We start from the raw sequence: 7,768 nt of genomic DNA, 5'->3' as shown, positions 1-7,768 counted from the left end.
ATGAGTGGCTTGCACCTTGCAGTGCACCCTCTGTATTTACTTTCATGCAGTTTTCTCTATATGGTAGACTTGGATATCCATATGTCTACCTCCTGGAGAGTGTTTTAACTTGTTTGGCTGTTGTGAAGGGATTTAACTTCACCATAGAAATGATTCTGCTAGCATCCACCACTGTTATCTTCAGTGGACCCCAGGTCTTTTTGCGTTGCTGAGTTCACCAGTGCTTTCTTTCTTTTCTCAGGATGTACCAAACTGTAGATATTGTAGCAATTTCTCGGATAGGTTTTTTCTGTTTTTGCTTTCACCGCATGTTGTCTGTTCACAGCAAAATCTTCCACATACAAGCACCCCCCTCAAATCAACTCCAGGGCTTTTATCTGCTTCATTGATAATGACAAAGGAATTGCCCACACCTGCCCATGAAATAGCCTTTGAGTCAATTGTCCAATTGCTTTTGAGCCCCTGAAATGAAGTGATTTGTGTTAAAAAAGCTTTAGTGCCTCATATTTTTATGCAATCTTTTTGTTCAACCCACTGAATTAAAGTTGAATATCTGCAGTTCAACTGCATCTAAGTTGTTTTATTTAAAATTTATTGTGGTAATGTACATTAGAAAAAAAGTTGTCTCTGTCCAAAGATTTATGGGCCTAACTGTATTTATCTGAATAGTATTTTAGGTTATGCAGCTGTCACAAATTCCTTATTCCCTGCCTACAGAAAGGACAAGAACATATGATATGAATGTAATAATAATAGCACATGTATAATGTATCCATTAACTGAGCATTTACTCAAAGTCTGATAGTTGATGAAGCAGAAATAGTCACACTTACCATCAAATATTTTTTCTATGAAATCTCTAGTATTATATGTATAATCTAGCATTATTACACATGCCAAACTCATACAGCATTTTTACTTTTCACCAACCATACCGGGCTAAATAAGTAATTTTTCATTCTTTCAGACTGATTTTAATTTTTTTCCTTATGTTTGTTGTCATGTTGTTTACATACAATGTTATATGATAGCTAGTCCCTGGCATTTGCAATTCTCTTTGGAGTATTGACTTTCACCTGTAATTAAACAGTGGCTGAAGAGTTTTATTGAAGGTTTCAGTACCATGTTCGTAGTAGGGAAGAAGATAACATTTTTTTTTTAAACTCATAAATGACCTCCAGGAAAATGGAAACCATAGCATTAAAACATAAAAATGTCGATATAAATTTCTTTAAACCTTTAATTTGACTTGGTTTGTGTATACAGCTTACTGATATTTGCTCAGTGGTACTAGTTATTTCTAAAATTTGAAAACAAATCATACAGTGGTCCTACAGTCAGTTACTAAACTTGTCAAAAGCTCTAAACCCCAATATCTCAGAGTCTTTCCATGATACCTCTTTTGTGTTCAGCTCTACCTTGTACATTCTGTATAAGGCACTTTGCTGTAAATGATTTTTTGCTGTTGTTGATTTGGTTTTTTAACTAAAGAGTATTGTTTTCAATGGGCAAAATGCAAGATGCACAAGTCACTAAGTTATAGCCTGTTCATGATTAGAGGAGGACCAAGATTTGTAGTTGCAGGTAAACAAGTGCCACTACATCACTCATTGCATGAAAGTATGAAGACAGTATTAACATACAACAAAGGACAGAAAGGAAAATGAGCAAAGATATAATGGCTAGAGAAGAGAATTTCAGACTCATGTCCTTGTAAGTATTTCATAACAGATTTATAAAAACAAATATAAATTGTAATGATAATGCTGCAGTTCTGAAAATGTAGAGCAAATACATATAACCAAAATCTCTCTCTTACTGGCCTTCAAGTTCAAGCCCACTGTTTTGGTCTGCCTAAAAATTTGGGAACCTAGAGAAGAGAGAAGTGGTTTACAGAGTATTTATTAGATAACCCTCTGTAAATGGGAAGTCCACCATTAAACTGACTTATAGTATTTTGTAGATTGACCCATTCTAAGCTAATTTTTAATTGTTGTATGATTTTTTGAATTATGAGCATTCTTACTGCTATTTCTAATATATACTGCTTTTCATTACTAAACAGTGGGTTTCATATGTGTCCTTATTTTCCGGTATTTTCACGTTATTGATTATGGATTTACATAATTAAATTGTACATTTATCTCGGGAGGTGTTGGCTGGTACTTAAATTTGCACTTGAGGACTTTCTTAGCAGGCATCAAGCTTTATGTTAGGAGTTCAATAGTTTATAAATAATGAGTTTGGAAAGCTTTAGAAATGGAACTACAGCTGCATACTGGGAATACTGTTCTTAGAGTAAGATAAAGCCTTAGCCAATTACATTTTATTTGAACATAGCAAACATCCTTTTGGTGAAGCATTTCATGCTGGCATCGATCTCTTTATTAAAGTGGTAACCGATGATGTGATAAAACAAATTCATGCTCACAACCGAACTAAGAAGAACATCTTTTTTCCTAGCATGTATAATAGTCACATAACAGTTTTCAAAAATAACACTGGTATATTGAGTATTTAACGATTTCAGGGGCTGTGCCATTTAATTTTTCAAAGGAGGCAAGAGGCTTCTGGAAAACGATTCCAGTGGTCTCCTCACTTTTGATTGCTAGTAGCCTCAGCTCTCAGCATAAAGGAAAACGATTATAGAAATCATCGAAATCATATTATCATATATGTATCCATAAATGTTGCCCGTTTCCCCTGACCCTACATTTTGTGATGGCCTCTGAGCTCCCTCAGAGATTACCTGACAGTAAACATTGCAGCTCTAACTGTACCAGCAGTGTTGGAGTAAAATACAGAACTCTGTCCATTTATTGACTGTTGTAACCCAGAATGTATGTGTGCCCTTGGTTTTTATGTGAGCACATTGAATCATACTGTACAATCCAGGGGGCAGACCTTAGTATTTGAATTGGCAATTTCTATTTAGGATGATCCAATGGCACATACTACTAGGAAAGTATATTTTTACAAAATTGTGGTATAGTTTGCCTTTACAGATTTGAAAAAAAAATCAACAGTGAGAATCCTGACTACCAGCAATATAGGATGTCAGCAAAGCAAGGAAGGTGTATGATACACCTAAAAGCAGTCAGATGCGCATAGGGCAATTGGGATTGACTCTTGAGTTCTCCTGCATGCATACTTAAGTTGTGAGCTAGCATAGCTGCAAAGCTGTAGAAAACACTATTATAGCTTGGATGACCTTTTCAATTGGTCTTCATTATTTATATTATATAGTTTTTAAATAATTTGCCTTCTTCTCCTGACTCTTACCAGCTTTCAAATGAGGTCACTGACCCCAGCTACAGACAAATGCTCCATAAGACTACCAATGTATTGTTATTGCTATTGTTATTGTTAGTATTCATCTTTCTATTCAGGCCCTCTCCTTTTCATATTCCAGTCTCTTATTCAAATCCATGAGTGTTTGCTAGGTTAATTTGGACCCTAGCAACCAAAATTGATCATACTACAGAATAGAGAGCTGCTGAATAAAAAGCTAGATAACAAAAACTACAAATAATAAATAATTAAAACCAATTGCAAATTGTCTCAGATTATCACTCTCTGCATCATACTAAAAGTTAACTCAAAGGTGAACAACCCCTTTAAGGTAGGATTGTAAAGTTGTACAGCTATTTGCTGGGTTGTGTAAAAGGTAGAGCTATCCTTAGCTCAATTTGCTTAGTATGTACTGTACAAGTAACCTGATATGTTATAAAATTGTAGTATTTTTGAACAAGAATAATAGTTTTCTTGGGTGCATTTATTGCCTGTTCAGTTCATCCTACAAGTAATGCAATGCTCCAGATGCATTATGCAAGTACAGTGTAATCCTAACACCACAATTCTTAGCATTCTCAGTCATTGGCTGAAAAGAATATTGTAACAGTTATAGCCATGCAGCAACACTAGGCAAATCCAACATTTTGGATTTAACTCAAAATTGAGTTATAGGATATGACACCATTTTGTTTGTATCTCTTGATTTTAATTATTCACAATTCATTTCCGCACTGTATGACACCATTTTGTTTGTATCTCTTGATTTTAATTATTCACAATTCATTTCCGCACTGGAAGTTGTAAATAAATTCATATTAAAAGGAGATTGGTTTGTGTAACTCTGGTACAGTCTCAGCCATGGTTATTATTAACACAGGCAGAGTATCATTACTTCCTCTAGCACATTTAACATTTGGAATTGTATATCCATTCATTTTTTTAAAAATCTCATCTATATACAAATGGTACTGACCAATATACAGTTGATTCCTGTTTCCGGCTGGGTGTTTTCGCACTACAGTAATATTAATATTTCAGCTCATTGTAATGCTTTTGGGTCCAAATGTTTAGTTTTTCCCAGACCCAGTTCACCTGGAACATTTCTTCTATTGCAAACTGAAAAAGCATAGCTACAGTCCTAGATATTGTAGGCTATTAGTCAAATGCTTTTAATTGCCCTGTACACCATTCCTTAAGTTTTTATAACTTACTGACAGTAAATGGCCGGTAAGACAAGCAGAGGTCTTCTATCATGTGCTGATAACCAATGGTTATAATGTATCTATTATGTTTTGCATATGAGTGCCTCCATGAAAGTTACATTACACCACAGGTTGGCTTTGAGCACAAGGATGCACAACATTGGCCTGCATGATGCCTGGAGACATCTAAACAGTTACAAAATCAAGCAGATTGCCTGATTCCACTCTGACTCATTAGAGCTTGCCTTCAGCAGAACACCCTGTAAGGGCATGCAGAGGAAATAGAAACTAGTATACAGGGGCGATCCTGGCCCCTCCGCTGCCTGAGGCAGCAGCAGTTGCTGCTGCCCCCCTCCCCGTGTGCTTACCTTTTTGCGCCTGAGGGGGTCCAGGGGGGTCCACGAGGGCAGCAGAGAGGGCCAGTATGCTAGCGCAGAGAGCCCAACTGGTACTCTCTTAAAGTACGAGGAGCAGCATTTTTGCCGCCCCTGGTACCTAGTGGGGCGCTGCCACTTGAGGGCGACAGCCTCAACTCGCCTCATTGGCGAAGCGCCCTACTAGTATAACTGCTGGCACTCACATGGTTAATGTACAGGTTCTGCTGAAGGGATCCTGGTATTAAAAAAAAGATGTCAAAAAATTTGCCAGGATTTTTAGCAGCTAAGGTAGCTCCAGGTGTCATGGAAATACAAATATACAGGTATGGGACCTGCTATCCAGAATGCTCAGGATCTGGGGTTTTCCAGATAACGTATCTTTATGTAATTTAGTTCTACATACCTTAAACCTACTTGAACATCATTTAAACATTAATTAAATCAAATAGGCTGGTTGTGCTTCCAATAAATAAATATTCGCAAAGCACATTGAAGTCAATGGGTGTCAATTTTTTTTTTACGTGCAACAATTTTTCTTGCTCCAAATACATTAAAGTCAAAAGGAGTTTTTTCTTGCGGCAACATTTTTTGTCTCTGCGACTTTTTAGTCCAAATGCATTTGTCGATTTTTTCTTATGGCAACTTTTTTGTCCAAATGTATTAAAGTCGATGGGTTTTTCCAAATGGTCTCTGCGACATTTTTGTCTCAGCAGCTCATCACTAGCTCTTATGTATTACATAAATACACAGGGCAGAGTAGCACAGTAGCTGAGTGGTTAATGCTGCTTCCTTATAGTATTGGTATCCTCAATTCAGTCCGGACCCTGGCACTATCAAAGTAGTTTTGTTCTTGTCTTCATCTGTGTGGATTTCCTTGCACACTTCAGAAACATATAGGTAGGTTCTTTGGTTCCAAATAAATGTATATAAAACCAGAACCAACTAGGGAGTTTACATTTTTATATGTAAAGGATATGGAATGTTAACGTGAAAATGTATTTTATGATCAAAATATATTTGATTAGAATAAAGGTGTATAACACATTACACACAATATGCAAACATTAGATCCTTTAAGGTAAACTTCATGGAAAACTGACTACAGAGAATAAATTATAGGTTTACCCAGAACCTTTGTTCATTTGGAGGGCATCATCCTGTTTCTAGTATTACAAGCAAGCTGCTCATAGACCTTTTTGAGTGCCAGATGGGTGTGCAAATCATTGCAAGGCAGATGCCCGGAGTGCTAATTTCCCTTTTTGGAAGAAGCCCAAAAAAGAAATAGAAGACAGCAGTGAGTCTTTTAATTCTATGATTGTAATAAACAAGTAAAGTCTAACAATGCTCAGTGCTCTTTTCTACTATAGAATGGCCTTTTTTTTTTTTTACAGTGGTTAAAGAACAAGTAAAAATGCTCCGACCTAATCCAACGTACCTGCTGCTTCTCAAGGGAATCGGTTTCAATATTAGGCACTGTTTTCATTTGGCCCTATGCTTGTAAACCCAACTAGCAGCCCCTTTGATGCTGATGTGATATCACAGGCCGCACTTACCTTTAATACATGCAGAAATCCTGCAGCACTGCTTTAAAAACCTGTAGATTTAGCCCTTGTCTTATGTTGTAGATGTGCTAGGAATGTACAATATATAATACAATCATTTATTTCCCAACCAATCCTCCAATTGACTTATGGTCAGGCTCTTCAACAGATTAGTAGAGTAGCCATCTCCACAGCAGTATCATAATAAGATGAAGAAAACAGGAGAGCCTTCCAGTGTGAATAAATGTCGTTTTTATTAAAGCACTACATGTTTCGGACCTCAAAGGTCCTTCCTCTGGTGCAAGTTAACCAGATATAATTCTAATATTTATAGAGTGTTGCAGGCAATGAGATATTTGTGAACGTAAGAACAAAAACAAGACTTAAGTGCAGAATGTAGCAATGGTGGTAGCCTGTGGGTACAATATCCCTACCCTTAGCTGGGCAATATCAGGACAGAGGGCACCATACATGGAAGTTCTGAAATAGTTTGGAAGGAATGAATTGGCAGCTTTTATCACCTCACATATGGCTGCCTTTACTCCCTCCTTCTGTATGTCTACTACTGATCTTTGGATGTAATAAATCGTTTTTTCAGAGAAAATATCCTGCCATTAATCCAAATTGTCCATTAATACTAAAATAAAGAAGCAACTTCCCTTCATCCTGCGTTTAGACATGTGGAAGAAGTGGCCCAGTTTTGTAAAGCACTTCGGCCAAGTAATCTGAGCGTGAATATGGGCATTTGGTATCAGGATATCCAATATAAATCAGCACAGCCTTGCTCATTCCTGTTTACATAAATTAAAAGAATGCAGATCTGCCATTATAATAAAACGTAGTAAGTAATAAAAAGTAGTAAAGTTCATTCCTCAGCCTATATAAGTCATTTGTCTCTATCCAGTAAATATCAGAATTGTTCATCTGAGTCGTCCTACTGCCAATGGACCCAGAGCAGCAATGTTCAGCTAATGCAAATCAGGGTAATTCAGTGCAAACCTTTTACAGTTAACAAACATGGGTCAAAGTAATTTCTGCTGCCGCTATAAATCAAGATAAATAAGCTCTATCCTGTAACTATAAATCACTGAACTCCATGTTATTTTTTTTTTTGAGTTCTTACTCAACCGTACAGCAAAGCAGGATGTTTCAAGTCAGTCAAGTCAGTCATCCTTTAATAAATGAATGGGAGCAGGCTCAGCGTGGTACCACAGCACTTGCTGTAAATCAGGGCAGTGTCCTACATTCAGTCTGGTGATCCAATGCAGTGCTTTAAATCAAGTTACTAGCAAGGAGCCCAGTCAGGGAAATAGAAAGAGGATCCTTTGCAGTTCATAGCCAAATAAAAGTCATG

Source organism: Xenopus laevis, chromosome 6L (genome assembly GCF_017654675.1).
Source record: "Xenopus laevis strain J_2021 chromosome 6L, Xenopus_laevis_v10.1, whole genome shotgun sequence".
In the NCBI taxonomy this organism is placed as follows: domain Eukaryota; kingdom Metazoa; phylum Chordata; class Amphibia; order Anura; family Pipidae; genus Xenopus; species Xenopus laevis.
Note: the sequence above shows the minus strand (reverse complement) of the source record.